At 43.4% G+C, this 16,141-nt stretch overlaps 2 long non-coding RNA genes across 2 annotated transcripts; both read left to right on the forward strand.

Moving 5' to 3' along the window:
• Positions 1-9,032: 9,032 nt before the first annotated feature.
• LOC121400547 lies at positions 9,033-12,090 on the forward strand. Its single transcript, XR_005965805.1, has 4 exons — positions 9,033-9,067; positions 9,365-9,452; positions 11,061-11,177; positions 12,001-12,090. It is a non-coding gene; the product is annotated as an uncharacterized LOC121400547 (long non-coding RNA).
• A 47-nt stretch (positions 12,091-12,137) lies between these two features.
• On the forward strand, positions 12,138-15,061 carry LOC121400548. The gene is made up of 4 exons (XR_005965806.1): positions 12,138-12,671; positions 12,901-12,935; positions 13,243-13,391; positions 13,532-15,061. It is a non-coding gene; the product is annotated as an uncharacterized LOC121400548 (long non-coding RNA).
• The last annotated feature ends 1,080 nt before the right edge of the window (positions 15,062-16,141 follow it).

Here is a 16,141-nt window from a genome sequence, read left to right on the forward strand (position 1 = left end):
GCCTATCTATTTACCCAGTTTTTATTCAACAGCTCTCCAGTTTGCAATTTCATTCATCCAGTTGCTAGGGTCAAAATTACCCTAGCAACCATGCATTGAACAAGAGACTGGAATATGAATGGGAGAGGCCTGAATAGAAAGATGAGCAATAACAATAAATGTTACAAAGTTAAAGAGCATATGTTTTTTAGAAGGGGTCAGTGACCCCCCCCCCCCCCCCGTTTGAAAGCTGGAAAGCATAAGAAGAAGGCAAATAAAAAAATATATATAAAAAATAAACAATGAAGACCAATTGAAAAGTTGCTCAGAATTAAACACTATAAAAGTTAACTTAAAGGTCTTAAAATCTCTTACCTTCTGATCTGTCTCCTAGAGGTGAATACGACTACCAGTTAACCCTTCGCACTGACCTGTACACTGACCGCCAGACGCAGTGGTTTTACTTCAGAGTCCGCAACACCCGAGCCGCCGTCCCTTACCGATTCACCATCGTCAACCTCAGGAAACCGTCCAGCCTTTACAGCCGTGGCATGCGGCCGCTCGTATATTCCGTGGCGGAGGCAAAAAGCTGGCGGCGTTGGCTGGCGCAGAACAGGAGAGAATATAAAGTACTACAGGAACAACCTGGAGCAGAATGGGCAGCCATACTTCTCTCTGTCTTTGACCTTCCACTTCCCGCACAAGATGGACAGTGTCGGACTGGGATACCAGGAAAACTCCCGGTGGGCCCAGGTGTCAGTGATCTCTTGCTTTTAACTACAGTATTTGGCCTATTTCATGGTCATTCCCTATTTCTTTTTGGGGAAAAATGCTTAATAATGGAAGAATATAATATAAAAGACTAATAGGAGAATAAAGAGGTTGAGTGAGTAGAGGATAGTTTGGAAAGTGGGCCCCTTATATCCCAGTCCAACACTGAAGATGGACACGTGCTATTTTGCACACTGTTACCCGTATACCTATTCCCACCTGCAGGATTACTTGGCCAGTATCACCCGTGGCCTGGAACATTCCAAGTACTGTAAGATCAGAGTCCTGTGCCGTTCCTTAGCTAGTGTAGCGCTATAGTAAATTGTGTGTTATTTACACCACTATTGAGCTCCACTCCCAATAAATGTGCCCCAGATGAGACCTGTAATCTTAGGGAGTGAGCCATCGCAACGGTGTGGAGGCAGGGTGTCGTGCAACTGTAACTGGATTCAGGGTATAATAATTGGGCACCAGTGGTTCTTATAACTTAAACATGAACTGGTTTATTGAACATACACAATCCTCAGTGGAGTATACAATAGAGCATGACAGGATTTTGGTATCACATTGAATAGGCAATACTCACAGCACCATATGGTCAGTATTAATCCCCACAGGCAAGAGGACGTGCTCAGCAGCAATAAAGGTACACCCAGCTTCCAGCCTTTTCCCTAAGTGGAACCTGAGGGGAATCTATCTACCCTGTTCTTATACACTTAGTCCCTACTTCTGGGCCATTAGTACCCGGGATCTTAATCCCTCTGACTCTCCTCGTCGGAGCCTTGAGCTGCTCAGCTAAATAACCTGCCTATCTGTCACTCCTAGAGTGACCTATAATGGTGAGTAGCCTATTCTTACTAGACCTGACCTGTCTAGATTCCACAGAGCTCTGCCTACCTGTTCAGGTCAGAGCTAACACAAAATGGACAGTGAAAGCATGGCTTCAGAGCCTTTTATATCCTAGCACAGTGCCATCTGCTGGTCACTGTGAGAAGTAGCAGGGGCCTAGCTTAGAGCAGAAAGAGCAAACAGTACCCCTCCCAACTGTATTTTAGGACCCAGTTAGGTGTCCATAACATTGAGGGACTGCCTGCACAAAATACTAGGGGTGGCTATTTTACACATTTCTTACACTAGGAACATGGTGTATGTACTGACCATTACCAACCCGTCTCCTACTACCGACCGACCAACGAAGAAGAAAGTAGTGATAGTAACGGCCAGGGCCCACCAAGAGCTTCCTGGATTATATTCTAAGTGCCAGTAATGATGCCCAAGTCTTAACGCGATTCCAAAGTGGTACCGATGCTGAACCCGGACGGGGTGATTGTGGGTAATTACCGCTGCTCTCTGACTGGTAGCGACCTCAACCGCAACTACAAGTCCAAGCTGAAAGATTCATTTCGCTCTATCTGGTTCACCAGCAACATGATCAGGTGGTGAGTTATGGAGCTTCCATTGTAGGCTGCCGTTGACTATTGGAATCTTCCACCAGGCCCAGTTGGTCTCTGAATGTGCCTCAGCCAGGTTCTCATTTGGGTAGTAGGCTGCTAAATTCCTCAGGGCCCCCCAGTATTTGGCGTTTCCATCTGGTTCACCCACAACATGATCAAGCGGTGAGTTATGGGAGTTATTGGCTTTATTTAATGTTTATATGATTTTCTAGTAGATGGTAGTGGTGTAGTAGGAGTCAGCACTGGGCAATGGAAACCTTTTGCAGCCGGGGTGCACGTCTCAGGCAGCCACTTTCACCCGAATACAAAACTCTATTTTCGTGGATAGACAACACCACACGTTCCGTAATTTTTCTTAAAAAGCCTTTATTTGCAAAAGGGCTTTTGTTGGACAGGAATACAGCGAAGTTTCAGGCCGACAACAGCCTTTCCTCAACTTCTAATATCCTTATCATTTACAGTAGGGGGTACATTATCCCTTATAATACATGAGTGATACTCAGAGTTCCCTGTATAACTCAGCCTGCAGCCTTGTGTCTTTATATGGTCACAGAACAACCCCTCAGTGACTTCTAATATCCTTATCATTTACAGTAGGGGGTACATTATCCCTTATAATACATGAGTGATACTCAGAGTTCCCTGTATAACTCAGCCTGCAGCCTTGTGCCTTTATATAGTCACAGAACAACCCCTCAGTGACTTCTAATATCCTTTATTCATATTTACAGTAAGTGTAGAATTATCCTTATAATACATGAGTGATACTCAGAGTTCCCTGTATAACTCAGCCTGCAGCCTTGTGCCTTTATATGGTCACAGAACAACCCCTCAGTGACTTCTAATATCCTTATCATTTACAGTAGGGGGTAGATTATCCCTTATAATATATGAGTGATACTCAGAGTTCCCTGTATAACTCAGCCTGCAGCCTTGTGCCTTTATATGGTCACAGAACAACCCCTAAGTGACTTCTAATATCCTTATCATTTAAAGTAGTTTACAATAAATAACTGTAGAATTACTTTATTTCTCACACACTCAGTATAATGCAGGAGCAAGAGATACTGCTGTACTGCGACCTACAAGGACACAGCTGGAATCAGAATGTTTTTATGCATCGCTGCAAAAAGAGTTCCCGGATAAACACCACTACTTGTACGAGCGCATATTCCCACTCATGCTCAGCAAGAATGCCCCGGAAAAGGTATTACTGGAAATTTTTATTGACTTGTTGAATAATAGTCTTTGGAAAGGGAGTGTGACTGTGGGATAGCAGGTATAGTAGGGAGAGATGGTGCCTATAGTAACAGTGGGATAATAGTCTCTGGGAAGGAAGTGTGACTGTGGGATAGCAGGTATAGTAGGGAGAGATGGTGCCTATAGTAACAGTGGATAATAGTCTCTGGGAAGGGAGTGTGACTGTGGGATAGCGGTATAGTAGGGAGAGATGGTGTCTATAGTAACAGTGGATAATAGTCTCTGGGAAGGGAGTGTGACTGTGGGATAGCAGCTATAGTAGGGAGAGATGGTGCCTATAGTAAAAGTGGATAATAGTCTCTGGGAAGGGAGTGTGACTGTGGGATAGCAGGTATAGTAGGGAGAGATGGTGTCTATAGTAACAGTGGATAATAGTCTCTGGGAAGGGAGTGTGATTGTGGGATATTGGGTATAGTAGGGAAAGATGGTGTCTATAGTAACTGTGGATAATAGTCTCTGGGAAGGGAGTGTGACTGTGGGATAGCAGGTATAGTAGGGAGAGATGGTGTCTATAGTAACAGTGGGATAATAGTCTCTGGGAAGGGAGTTTGACTGTAGGATAGCAGGTATAGTAGGGAGAGATGGTGTCTATAGTAACAGTGGGGATAATAGTCTCTGGGAAGGGAGTTGACTGTGGATAGCAGGTATAGTAGGGAGAGATGTGTCTATAGTAACAGTGGATAATAGTCTCTGGGAAGGGACTGGACTGTGGATAGCAGGTATAGTAGGGAGAGATGGTGCTATAGTAACAGTGGATAATAGTCTCTGGGAAGGGATGGACTGTAGGATAGCAGGTATAATAGGGAGAGATGGTGCCTATAGTAACAGTGGATAATAGTCTCTGGGAAGGGAGTGTGACTGTGGGATAGCAGGTATAGTAGGGAGAGATGGTGCTATAGTAACAGTGGATAATAGTCTCTGGGAAGGGAGTGTGACTATGGGATAGCAGGTATAGTAGGGAGAGATGGTGTCTATAGTAACAGTGGATAATAGTCTCTGGGAAGGGAGTGTGACTGTAGGATAGCAGGTATAGTAGGGAGAGATGGTGCCTATTGTAACAGTGTGATAATAGTCTCTAGGAAGGGAGTGTGACTGTGGGATAGCAGGTATAGTAGGAGAGAGTGGTCCTATTGTAACAGTGGGATAATAGTCTCTGGAAGGGAGTGTGACTGTGGGATAGCAGGTATAGTAGGGAGAGATGGGTCTATAGTAAAAGTGGATAATAGTCTCTGGGAAGGGATGTGACTGTGGGATAGCAGGTATAGTAGGTAGAGATGGTGCATAGTAAAAGTGGATAATAGTCTCTGGGAAGGGACTGTGACTGTAGGATAGCAGGTATAGTAGGGAGAGATGGTGCCTATAGTAACAGTGGATAATAGTCTCTGGGAAGGGAGTGTGACTGTGGGATAGCAGGTATAGTAGGGAGAGATGGTGTCTATAGTAACAGTGGATAATAGTCTCTGGGAAGGGAGTGTGACTGTAGAATAGCAGGTATAGTAGGGAGAGATGGTGCCTATTGTAACAGTGGGATAATAGTCTCTGGCAAGGGAGTGTGACTGTGGGATAGCAGGTATAGTAGGGAGAGATGGTGTCTATAGTAACAGTGGGATAATAGTCTCTGGGAAGGGAGTTTGACTGTAGGATAGCAGGTATAGTAGGGAGAGATGGTGTCTATAGTAACAGTGGGGATAATAGTCTCTGGGAAGGGAGTGTGACTGTAGGATAGCAGGTATAGTAGGGAGAGATTGTGTCTATAGTAACAGTGGATAATAGTCTCTGGGAAGGGACTGCGACTGTAGGATAGCAGGTATAGTAGGGAGAGATGGTGCCTATAGTAACAGTGGATAATAGTCTCTGGGAAGGGAGTGTGACTGTGAGATAGCAGGTATAGTAGGGAGAGATGGTGTCTATAGTAAAAGTGGATAATAGTCTCTGGGAAGGGAGTGTGACTGTGGGATAGCAGGTATAGTAGGGAGAGATGGTGCCTATTGTAACAGTGGGATAATAGTCTCTGGGAAGGGAGTGTGACTGTGGGATAGCAGGTATAGTAGGGAGAGATGGTGTCTATAGTAACAGTGGGATAATAGTCTCTGGGAAGGGAGTTTGACTGTAGGATAGCAGGTATAGTAGGGAGAGATGGTGTCTATAGTAACAGTGGGGATAATAGTCTCTGGGAAGGGAGTGTGACTGTGGGATAGCAGGTATAGTAGGGAGAGATTGTGTCTATAGTAACAGTGGATAATAGTCTCTGGGAAGGGACTGCGACTGTAGGATAGCAGGTATAGTAGGGAGAGATGGTGCCTATAGTAACAGTGGATAATAGTCTCTGGGAAGGGAGTGTGACTGTAGGATAGCAGGTATAGTAGGGAGAGATGGGTCCTATAGTAACAGTGGGATAATAGTCTCTGGGAAGGGAGTGTGACTGTGGGATAGCAGGTATAGTAGGTAGAGATGGTGTCTATAGTAAAAGTGGATAATAGTCTCTGGGAAGGGAGTGTGATTGTGGGATAGTGGGTAATAGTAGGGAGAGATGGTGTCTATAGTAACTGTGGATAATAGTCTCTGGGAAGGGAGTGTGACTGTGGGATAGCAGGTATAGTAGGGAGAGATGGTGTCTATAGTAACAGTGGGATAATAGTCTCTGGGAAGGGAGTGTTACTGTAGGATAGCAGGTATAGTAGGGAGAGAGATGGTGTCTATAGTAACAGTGGGGATAATAGTTTTGGGAAGGGAGTGTGACTGTGGGATAGCAGGTATAGTAGGGAGAGATGGTGCCTATAGTAACAGTGGATAATAGTCTCTGGGAAGGGAGTGTGACTGTGGGATAGCAGGTATAGTAGGGAGAGATGGTGTCTATAGTAACAGTGGATAATAGTCTCTGAGAAGGGACTGCGACTGTAGGATAGCAGGTATAGTAGGGAGAGATGGTGCCTATAGTAACAGTGGATAATAGTCTCTGGGAAGGGAGTGTGACTGTGGGATAGCAGGTATAGTAGGGAGAGATGGTGCCTATAGTAACAGTGGATAATAGTCTCTGGGAAGGGAGTGTGACTGTGGGATAGCAGGTATAGTAGGGAGAGATGGTGTCTATAGTAACAGTGGATAATAGTCTCTGGGAAGGGAGTGTGACTGTGGGATAGCAGGTATAGTAGGGAGAGATGGTGCCTATAGTAACAGTGGATAATAGTCTCTGGGAAGGGAGTGTGACTGTGGGATAGCAGGTATAGTAGGGAGAGATGGTGCCTATAGTAACAGTGGATAATAGTCTCTGGGAAGGGAGTGTGACTGTGGGATAGCAGGTATAGTAGGGGGAGATGGTGTCTATAGTAACAGTGGATAATAGTCTCTGGGAAGGGAGTGTGACTGTGGGATAGTAGGTATAGTAGGGAGAGATGGTGCCTATAGTAACAGTGGGGAGAATAGCCTGCGGGAAGGTTCATTCGTAGAAGGGGTGAGCTATAGGGTATAAGGGAGTGAAATCCTTGAGTTGTTGAGCTCATAAAAACCCTCTCCAGTGAGACCACTTACTGTCGCCCCATTCAGTTTTCTTTCTCAAGCTGTAAGTTGAAGGTGCAGAAGAGTAAGGAGGGAACAGGGCGAGGGGTGATGTGGAAAATGGGAATCCAGAACAGTTACACCTTAGAGGCCACGTACTGTGGTTCAACCCTAGGTAAGAGGATTGTCAGTGTTACACCTAAATTTGATTCCTTAACGTGATTAAACAAGCCCCGTCCACTTATCCATCATTTTTAATGTGTTTCTTTTCTAATGATCAATGCAATTCCCGCTTTAGAGGTGGGCGGTGTGGAACCCATTTCAGCACCAAATATCTGGAGTCCGTGGGATATCATTTGTGTGATTTCTGCGACCCCCATCAAACCAAGGTAAGACTCATGAACCTTCCTACCTTTCTTAAATGATTCTGACTCCTGAAACAGTGTAGTTGCAACTGGGAGGTGAACAGACCTGCAGGAGGTTTGACTTCTGCTACATTCGTTCAAGAGTCACAACCAGAGAGCTTAAAGGGACAGACAAACTTTAGTCTTTACTGAAAGTCTCCCTGGTTTATGTCCTAGAACATCATCTTCCTAAAAGAACTGGAGGAAATCCTGATACTACAAGTAAAAGCCAGGAGTGGCCAACTAGACCCGAATCCCTGCGGGACAATATTCTCTCGGATCTGGATTCTAGGTGAGTGGCATTGGGTTTATTATACAGGGAACTCTGAGTATCACTCATGTATTATAAGGGATAATGTGCCCCCTACTGTAAATGATAAGGATATTAGAAGTCACTGAGGGGTTGTTCTGTGACCATATAAAGGCTGCAGGCTGCAGGCTGAGTTATACAGGGAACTCTGAGTATCACTCATGTATTATAAGGGATAATGTACCCCCTACTGTAAATGATAAGGATATCAGAAGTCACTGAGGGGTTGTTCTGTGACCATATAAAGGCACAAGGCTGCAGGCTGAGTTATACAGGGAACTCTGAGTATCACTCATGTATTATAAGGGATAATGTACCCCCTACTGTAAATGATAAGGATATTAGAAGTCACTGAGGGGTTTGTTCTGTGACCATATAAAGGCACAAGGCTGCAGGCTGAGTTATACAGGGAACTCTGAGTATCACTCATGTATTATAAGGGATAATGTACCCCTACTGTAAATGATAAGGATATTAGAAGTCACTGAGGGGTTGTTCTGTGACCATATAAAGGCACAAGGCTGCAGGCTGAGTTATACAGGGAACTCTGAGTATCACTCATGTATTATAAGGGATAATGTACCCCCTACTGTAAATGATAAGGATATTAGAAGTAGGGATGCACCGAATCCAGGATTCGGTTCGGGATTCGGCCTGGATTCGGGCTTTTTCAGCAGGATTCGGATTCAGCCGAATCCTTCTTCCCGGCCAAACCGAATCTGAATCCTAATTTGTATATGCAAATTAGGGGTGGGAGGAAAATTGCATGACTTTTTCTCACAAAACAAGGAAGTAAAAAATGTTTTCCCCTTCCCACCCCTAATTGGCATAAGCAATTAGGGTTCGGATTCGGTTCGGTATTCGGCCGAATCTTTCACGAAGGATTCGGGGGTTCGGCCGAATCCAAAAAAGTGGATTCGGTGCATCCCTAATTAGAAGTCACTGAGGGGTTGTTCTGTGACCATATAAAGGCACAAGGCTGCAGGCTGAGTTATACAGGGAACTCTGAGTATCACTCATGTATTATAAGGGATAATGTACCCCTACTGTAAATGATAAGGAATATTAGAAGTCACTGAGGGGTTGTTCTGTGACCATATAAAGGCACAAGGCTGCAGGCTGAGTTATACAGGGAACTCTGAGTATTACTCATGTATTATAAGGGATAATGTACCCCCTACTGTAAATGATAAGGATATTAGAAGTCACTGAGGGGTTGTTCTGGACCATATAAAGACACAAGGCTGCAGGCTGAGTTATACAGGGAACTGAGTATCACTCATGTATTATAAGGGATAATGTACCCCCTGTTTAAATTGCTTTTCAGTTCCTGCATGTTCTGACAGCTCTGACTCTAATGCACCCCCTGCTCACCTTTGGAAATGGCTTTAAAGGTAAACTTCAGCAAAAAAAAAAAAAAAATTTCTAGTAGCCTTTTACTAAGGAAGTCTTTATCATCCTCTGTCTGCCCTTTTGTTCAACGTTTATTATTTGTTTTAAAATATAATACAATTAAGAGGCAGCTACAAATGTTTTGCTGCATGGAGTTGCTGTGCCCTGTGTATTATACACCGGCTCCACTTAAAACAAAGCCCCGCCCTTTTATTAGAGACCATGGAAGCTGCACATACAGAGATATAGTGCTACACCCTGTTGTAGAGAAGTGTTAGCTCTTTATTCCCTGTGTTTAGACGAAGCCCATGAAGAAGGTTCTGAAGACAAAAAAAGAAGAGAAACCTGCACAGGAATCTTCAGTTGAACACAAAGCAAGAAACCCAGGTATGTGACTTTTAGTATGTTATAGAATGGCTAATTCCTAGCAACTTTGCAATTGGTCTTCATTATCTATGTGTTAGAGGCTCTTTCTGAGTTACTTGCCTTTTTTTCCTGACACTTTCCAGCTTTTGAATGGGAGTCACTGACCCCATCTAAAAAACAAATGCTCTGTAAGGCTACAAATGTATTGTTATTGGTACTTTTTTCTCCTATTCATATTCCAGTCTCTTATTCAAATCAATGCATGGTTGCTAGGGAAATTTGACCCTAGCAACCAGATGGCTGAAATTACAAACTGGAGAGCTGCTGAATAAAAAGCTAAATAATTAAAAAACCACAATTAATAAAAAAAAATAAAAGAATACCCCTCTCTACATACTAACAGTTAATTGAAAGGTGAACAAGCCCTTTAAAGTAACATCATCGCATCACATGGGTGCCAGACAACCCATAAACCAAATCCAATTGTTTACCTTACTCTTCAGTTTCTTTCCAGCTTTCACATGGGGGTCACTGACCCCTGCAGGCAAAAAACCTATTTCTCTGTGAGGCTACAATTGTATTGTTATTATTTTTGATTCTTATCTTTCTACTCAGCCCCTTTCCTATTAATTTTCAAGTCTCTCATTCAAAGCCATGCATGGTTGCCAGGGTAAACTGGACCATAGCAACCAGACAGCTGCTGCAATACAGAATATTAATTATAGCGAGATCCTGTTAGTGTTGCATCAGCCGAGGATTTGCCGTAAGGATCGATAGTTCTTGTTTATCTCTTGTTCTGCTCATTGAGATCTCACAGGGTTTCTCCCTGTAAAGAAGACAAAACGATACTGTTGGGTCCTTATACATATCATTTCTTACGGACCCTCTGTGCAATGAGTCCTAATGGGTGAAGTGAAGCGTCAGCTCTTGTGGCACCTCTTCATTTGCAGCCAATTATCTGCCCATCTGGCAAAACCCTAACATATACAATATATTTATTACTGATGCAGGATTGCCTAAACATTAATGTGATCTCTGATTTTAAGCATTCCTGACCCTTCCCCTGTGAGCTGCCATAGGAGTGTTCTAGCTCCACCCCTGCTTGAGTCACAGACCTCCTGTAAACAGGATCAGACTGGGCGGCAGAACACTGGGAAAAAACCTGCTGGCCCAGATCCACGACCTCTTCCTTTGTCGGGCGGTTGCGGCAAAAACATTACGCGCATACGCACACAAGCAGTACGCCGGCCACACCCACATCTGCTAACCACACCTCCAATCCTTTTCTCATTAGCAGGAGGGATTTGGAAGGGGATACAGAGAATTATGGAAGGTATGGAGCCAGAATGGTGACTAACACATCCAGTATCTGTTCCGGGATTTGTTTAAATACCGGTGCTGTTACAGCAACCAATCAGCAGTCTGCCCTTGCATTACTGCCTATATCAGATTAATTACTAGTATAACTAGTGCAGCTCCTGCAGAAAGAATTCTGTTGCTATGCAGAACAGTGCAGGGCTCAGCCCACAAACAGCACATGGGAAATGGTACCTATTATATATGTTGATGGCAGTGACTTTGTTTTGCTCATGTCGTGGAGTTGTTAATGAAATCCCTGCGGCTCCTTAGATACGATTGGCTGCGCTGCAGAAGGCGACTGAGTTACAGAAAACGCTTGCGAAGATCAGGACTGCGTCTCCCAAACTTCCCAGAGAGGATTTATTCTGGATTCCGGATAACAAAAAGGTTTGGCCTAAGGGTTCAGCTGTGGGTTTAGGGAGATCCCTTAAAGGGGTTGTTCACCTTTAAATTAACTGTTGTATGATGCAGAGAGGGATATTCTGAGACAATTTGCAATTGGTTTTAATTTTTGAGTTACTTAGCTTTTTATTCAGCAGCTCTTTAGTTTGCAATTTCAGCCAGCTGGTTGCTAGGCTCCAAATTCCCCTAGCAACCATATGAAGAGGAGAGGCCTGAATAGAAAGAGTAATAAAAAGTAGCAATAACAATACATTTGTAGCATTACAGAGCGTTTGTTTTTTTAGATAGGGTCGGTGACCCCTATTTGAAAGCTGGAAAGAGTCAGAGGAAAAAGTCAAATAATTAAAAAACTACAACAAATAAACAATGAAGACCAATTTAAAAGTTGCTTAGAATTAGCCATTCTATAACATATCAAAAGTTAACTTAAAGATAAACCACCCTTTTAATTATCCCCAGCAGCTGCCCATGTTGGATCTTGTTAGGCATCTTCTGTGAGTCAGTGGCACTGCACATGCTCAGTGGGTCCTGGGCTGCTGTTGGGAAGCTGAGCTTAGGGGTCGGGGGAAATCATTCAGCAGAAAGTGAGGTTCATCTATTGTAGAAGCTGATGCTACAGACCTGATTATGAATGAATTCTGATGCAGACTGCACTGATTTCTATGATGCCCTGAAATGTATATCTGAAATGTGTCTTTCCCAGTCATCTGAGATTTGTGCAGCAACGTGAGGCAGAGCAATGAAGCTGCAGCAAGAGTCTGAAATGGTTTCATTTTCTTACCCTTCCTTCATTTATGTCTCTGCAAAGGTGTCCGTTGTGTATCTGGTCTTCAACCCCGACGGACAAGTCATTTCCACAAGGAGAGAGGCAGATTGATTTCATCGCCGCACTCTATCACAATCACGTCACAATCTACTTGTAACCAGTGACTGTTTATACTCTGCACTGCTGGTTCCGACTCCGAAATAATGTAGCAGAAGCCTGGCTGATGAACAGAGCTGGAGCACTGACTTTTGCGGGGTTTTGATTGAGTTTTGCTGAGCTCTAGAGATTGTTGCTGATTCCTGCCGGGTTTCAGTCCAATCAGTGAATGCTGAATTTGGAGCACCCCTATTTATCATATCCCCCAAACTATAACTAACTCGTTTTCGTGTTTCTCGCTCCCCTTTCTTTCAGTCTCACGCGTGTCTCCGGAACGTAGGCATAAAGGACATTTCCAACACTATAGGTGGTGAGTAACCCCCCCCCGGAAGTACCCATAGATATCAATGCACTTGAACTGCAACTCCCAGCACCCTATGTGATTGTGAGAAGGGGTAAGACTGTATGTGAGTGTTTATGTGAGTGCTCTGTGTCCCCAGGATTTGGCTGGAGCAGGACCCCGCCATTGCTAAAACGCCTTTTGTTCAAGAAGTTTCCTCACCCCAATGGCCTCCCCAATCAGGATTTAGGAATCGGAGGAGCTATAGACCAATCAGGTGAGGGATCACAGGGGTGGGGCAGCAATGATTGATCTGTTCTTTGCTGCCTCCTGCTGGAGGTGGTTGGTACAGTGATTCTCTGCAGGCAATTTACTAAATGGAGATTAGTAAATTGCCAGCAGAGAAATAAGGGGAAAGCAGCTGTATCACAGAATGTAAGCTCCAAGGATCAGTGCTGTGCACCCAAAGATATAAGTGGACTATTTTTTTTATTTTTTTTACTTAGGGAAAGATCCGGTTCCTGATTCCGAAACAGCCAAGGTAAGTCTGCGCCCAGGTCTGGAGACAATTACTTAGATTAGGAATGTCCAACCTGTAACTAACTCCCAGCAACCTTATGCTGAGAATTGTAGTTACACTCCAGTGTCATAATTCTCTGCCTAAGCTTGTGTGTTTACTTTGAGATTTCTCGCTGGGAATATCAATAGCATTGAGTCTCCTGCACTGAGCACAGTTGTGGAGCCTTCTTTGTAGCAATAGAGGCAGCAAGAGAGTTAGGAAGGTTTATGTTCCCTTTAAAGCTCTTTATATCACAATGATTTCACGATATACAATGTGTCTCTGTCAGAACCAGCAGCCTTTGGATTGGAGGAACGGAGATTTGGGCCGTGCTACAGTTTTGCTCTATGATCCCATTAGCTGCTCCAAAAAGCAAATGGTTTGGCCTTTTCCATCCCAGCGAAGCCCACAGAGACCCCAAGGTTCCTGATTTCCCAGGTAAATAGGAGTTTTTCTCCCTGACTTGACAGTACCTTTGTTTGCCCCATATTCCAAATTATTTCTGGTTAATTTCCCCTTTAACTGGTAGATTTTCAATCTACATTCAGTTGGTTAGGCTCCATTTATTTGTGTTACAGGCTTTGATGCTTCCCTGGGGCATCGAGGGATCAATCCTCTCCTAAGCACTAAAGAGAAACTCGTGTGTAGTTCAGCCCCAACGAGCAACATGGAGCGTGACGGGAGAGGTAACCGCGTGGAAGCGATGGAGCCACTGTCCCTCCCTGCTATACCCACCAATAGGGGAACAGTATTCAGTGGCTTATCTGAGCCAAACCTGCTGCAGCCCAAAATCAACGTCCAGTAACGGTATTTCCCTATAGCCCCACATTCATACCCCACATCGCACCACTAACAGATAGATTACTAGTTGGCAGAATGGGTGCATGGGTGTGGGATAAATGGTTAGTTGGAGGGGTACCTGGATAAAGGAATTCATAGTGGGTTAAACTCTGGGCATGCATTAGGTGATGGATAGTTGGTTGGAGATACTGTAGTTGGATGGACAGATGACAGAATGTGTGCATGGATGATGAATGTATAATTGTTTGGATGAGTACATGGATGATAGATGGGTGGGTGCATGGATGATTAGTTGGTAGGAATGGTGATAGGATAACTGGTTAGTTGAAGGGTTGCATAGTTAATAGTTGGTTAGACACCAACAACAAGTATCAGATGATGGAGGAGTGCTTGGATGATTGGTTGGATGTCCTTGTGAATGATTTGTTGGATATTTGGTTAGATAGGTGAATGGATGAAGAGTGGATAGTAGGATGGGAAGATGATTGGATGAAGGAGTGGATAGTTGATTTGATGGTGGATAGTAGGATGGGAGATGATTGGATGAAGGAGTTGATAGTTGGTTTAATAGGTGCATGGATGAAGATTGCATAGCAGAATGGAGAGATGATTGAATGAAAAGGAGTGTATAGTTGGTTTGATGAGTGCATGGATGAAGATTGGATGGTAGGATGGAGAGATGCGTGGACAATGGAGAGGATATTTTAATTGTGCATGGATGATGGATGGATATATGTTTGGATGAAGGGAGGATAGCTGGTTGTATATGTGCATTGATGATTACTTGTATAGTTGTTTGGAAGAGTGCAAGAAACATATGGATAGCTAGTTTGATGGATAAAAGATGCCTAATAGAATGTGAAGATGATTGTATGAAGGGGCTTCTAGTTGAATGGGTGTATGAATGAAGGGTGGATAGTTAGTTGGAGAGATGATTGGATGATAGTTGAATGGGTGCATGTCTAACAGGGCAGGTAGTTGGATGGGATGAGGGTTTGAGGGTTGCATGCTTAGAAGGGTTGGTTGCCATGAATGGGCTGCAGGATGAATGATTTGGTATGTTGCAGAGTGGACTGCTGATTGGTTGGATACTTTACTAAATGGAGAGGTTTCCATAGAAACAACAGATACAATACAAGGTATTACAAGAAAGTTCTGTAGGATATCTGTGCTTAGTCCCTTATGTGGCTACACCAGCACCAACAGCACTTCTGCTCCTCCTCACAGACCAAAACTGACTATTCTGCCTAAAATGATGTTTCACTCTGACACTTCAAAGTCTTCCAGTAGCCCCGCCCTCCCTGCTAGCCAAAAGGAGGAGCTAAGCAGCCGCCAGTTCAGCAGGGGAATGTTCTAAGCTCCAGTACATTGTGCCAGGAGGCAGAACCAAAGGGGCGGCGCAGTACGGAGCACATGGAAAGACATTCTGACATATCCCATAGACTCCATTTTATCCAAATAATCCAAGTTTTGAAAAATGTTCGAATTCGGTTTTTGAAATTTATCATACTCTGGCCCTTTAAGAATTCGTATTTGACTATTCGCCACCTTAAACCTGCCGAATTGCTGTTTTTGCAATGTGGGACTCCTGGGATCAATTTGAAGTTGATTGAGATTTTTCGGGAAAAAAAAACTCAAATCGAATTCGATCCGAGTTTGCGGATCCAATTCAATTTCAATTGGTCGTTTTTTCTTTGAATTTAGAGTTAATGGGAGTCTATACAAACTCCCATGAACTCTAAATTGACCCTTGATAATTCTGCCCCTTAATGTTTACAAGGTTTTCTAGTAGATTTAGGGGCAGATTTATCAAGGGTCGAATTTCTAAAGTAATGGGAGTTTTTTTGAAATTTAAATAAAAAAACAAAAAAACAAAATGAAATTTATTAAAAAAATCTAAGTTTTTTTTGCAGGTGAATAGGCTGTATTCTATCGTACAAATCGAATTTGATTTGAAGTATTTTTTTAAAAAAAACTTAGTCCACCAATTGATTCCATATGGGTTCTAGGAGGTCCCCATAGGCTAAAGCAGCAATTCAGCAGGTTTTAGATGGTGAATGGTCGAAGTCTTAAAGAGACAGTACATGATAAATTTCGATATTCTAATTTTTTCAAATTTAATTTGGACTATTCTTTAGTCGAAATACACAAAATAGCTTGAAATTCAATTTTTTTTTACTTCGAATTTTCACTTTGACCCTTCTTGATAAATCTGCCCCTTAAAATATGAAGATTATGGAAAATTATGGAAAGATCTGTTATCCGGAAAACCCGGTAAGTCCCAAGCATTCTGGATAATAGGTCCATACAATTATTCTGTTCTTAAAACTGCAGAGCTGCCCTTCCTTCAGCAGGTGGCGCACACTCCCTTACTGAAAATTCCTCAC

Source organism: Xenopus laevis, chromosome 2S (genome assembly GCF_017654675.1).
Source record: "Xenopus laevis strain J_2021 chromosome 2S, Xenopus_laevis_v10.1, whole genome shotgun sequence".
Taxonomy (NCBI): domain Eukaryota; kingdom Metazoa; phylum Chordata; class Amphibia; order Anura; family Pipidae; genus Xenopus; species Xenopus laevis.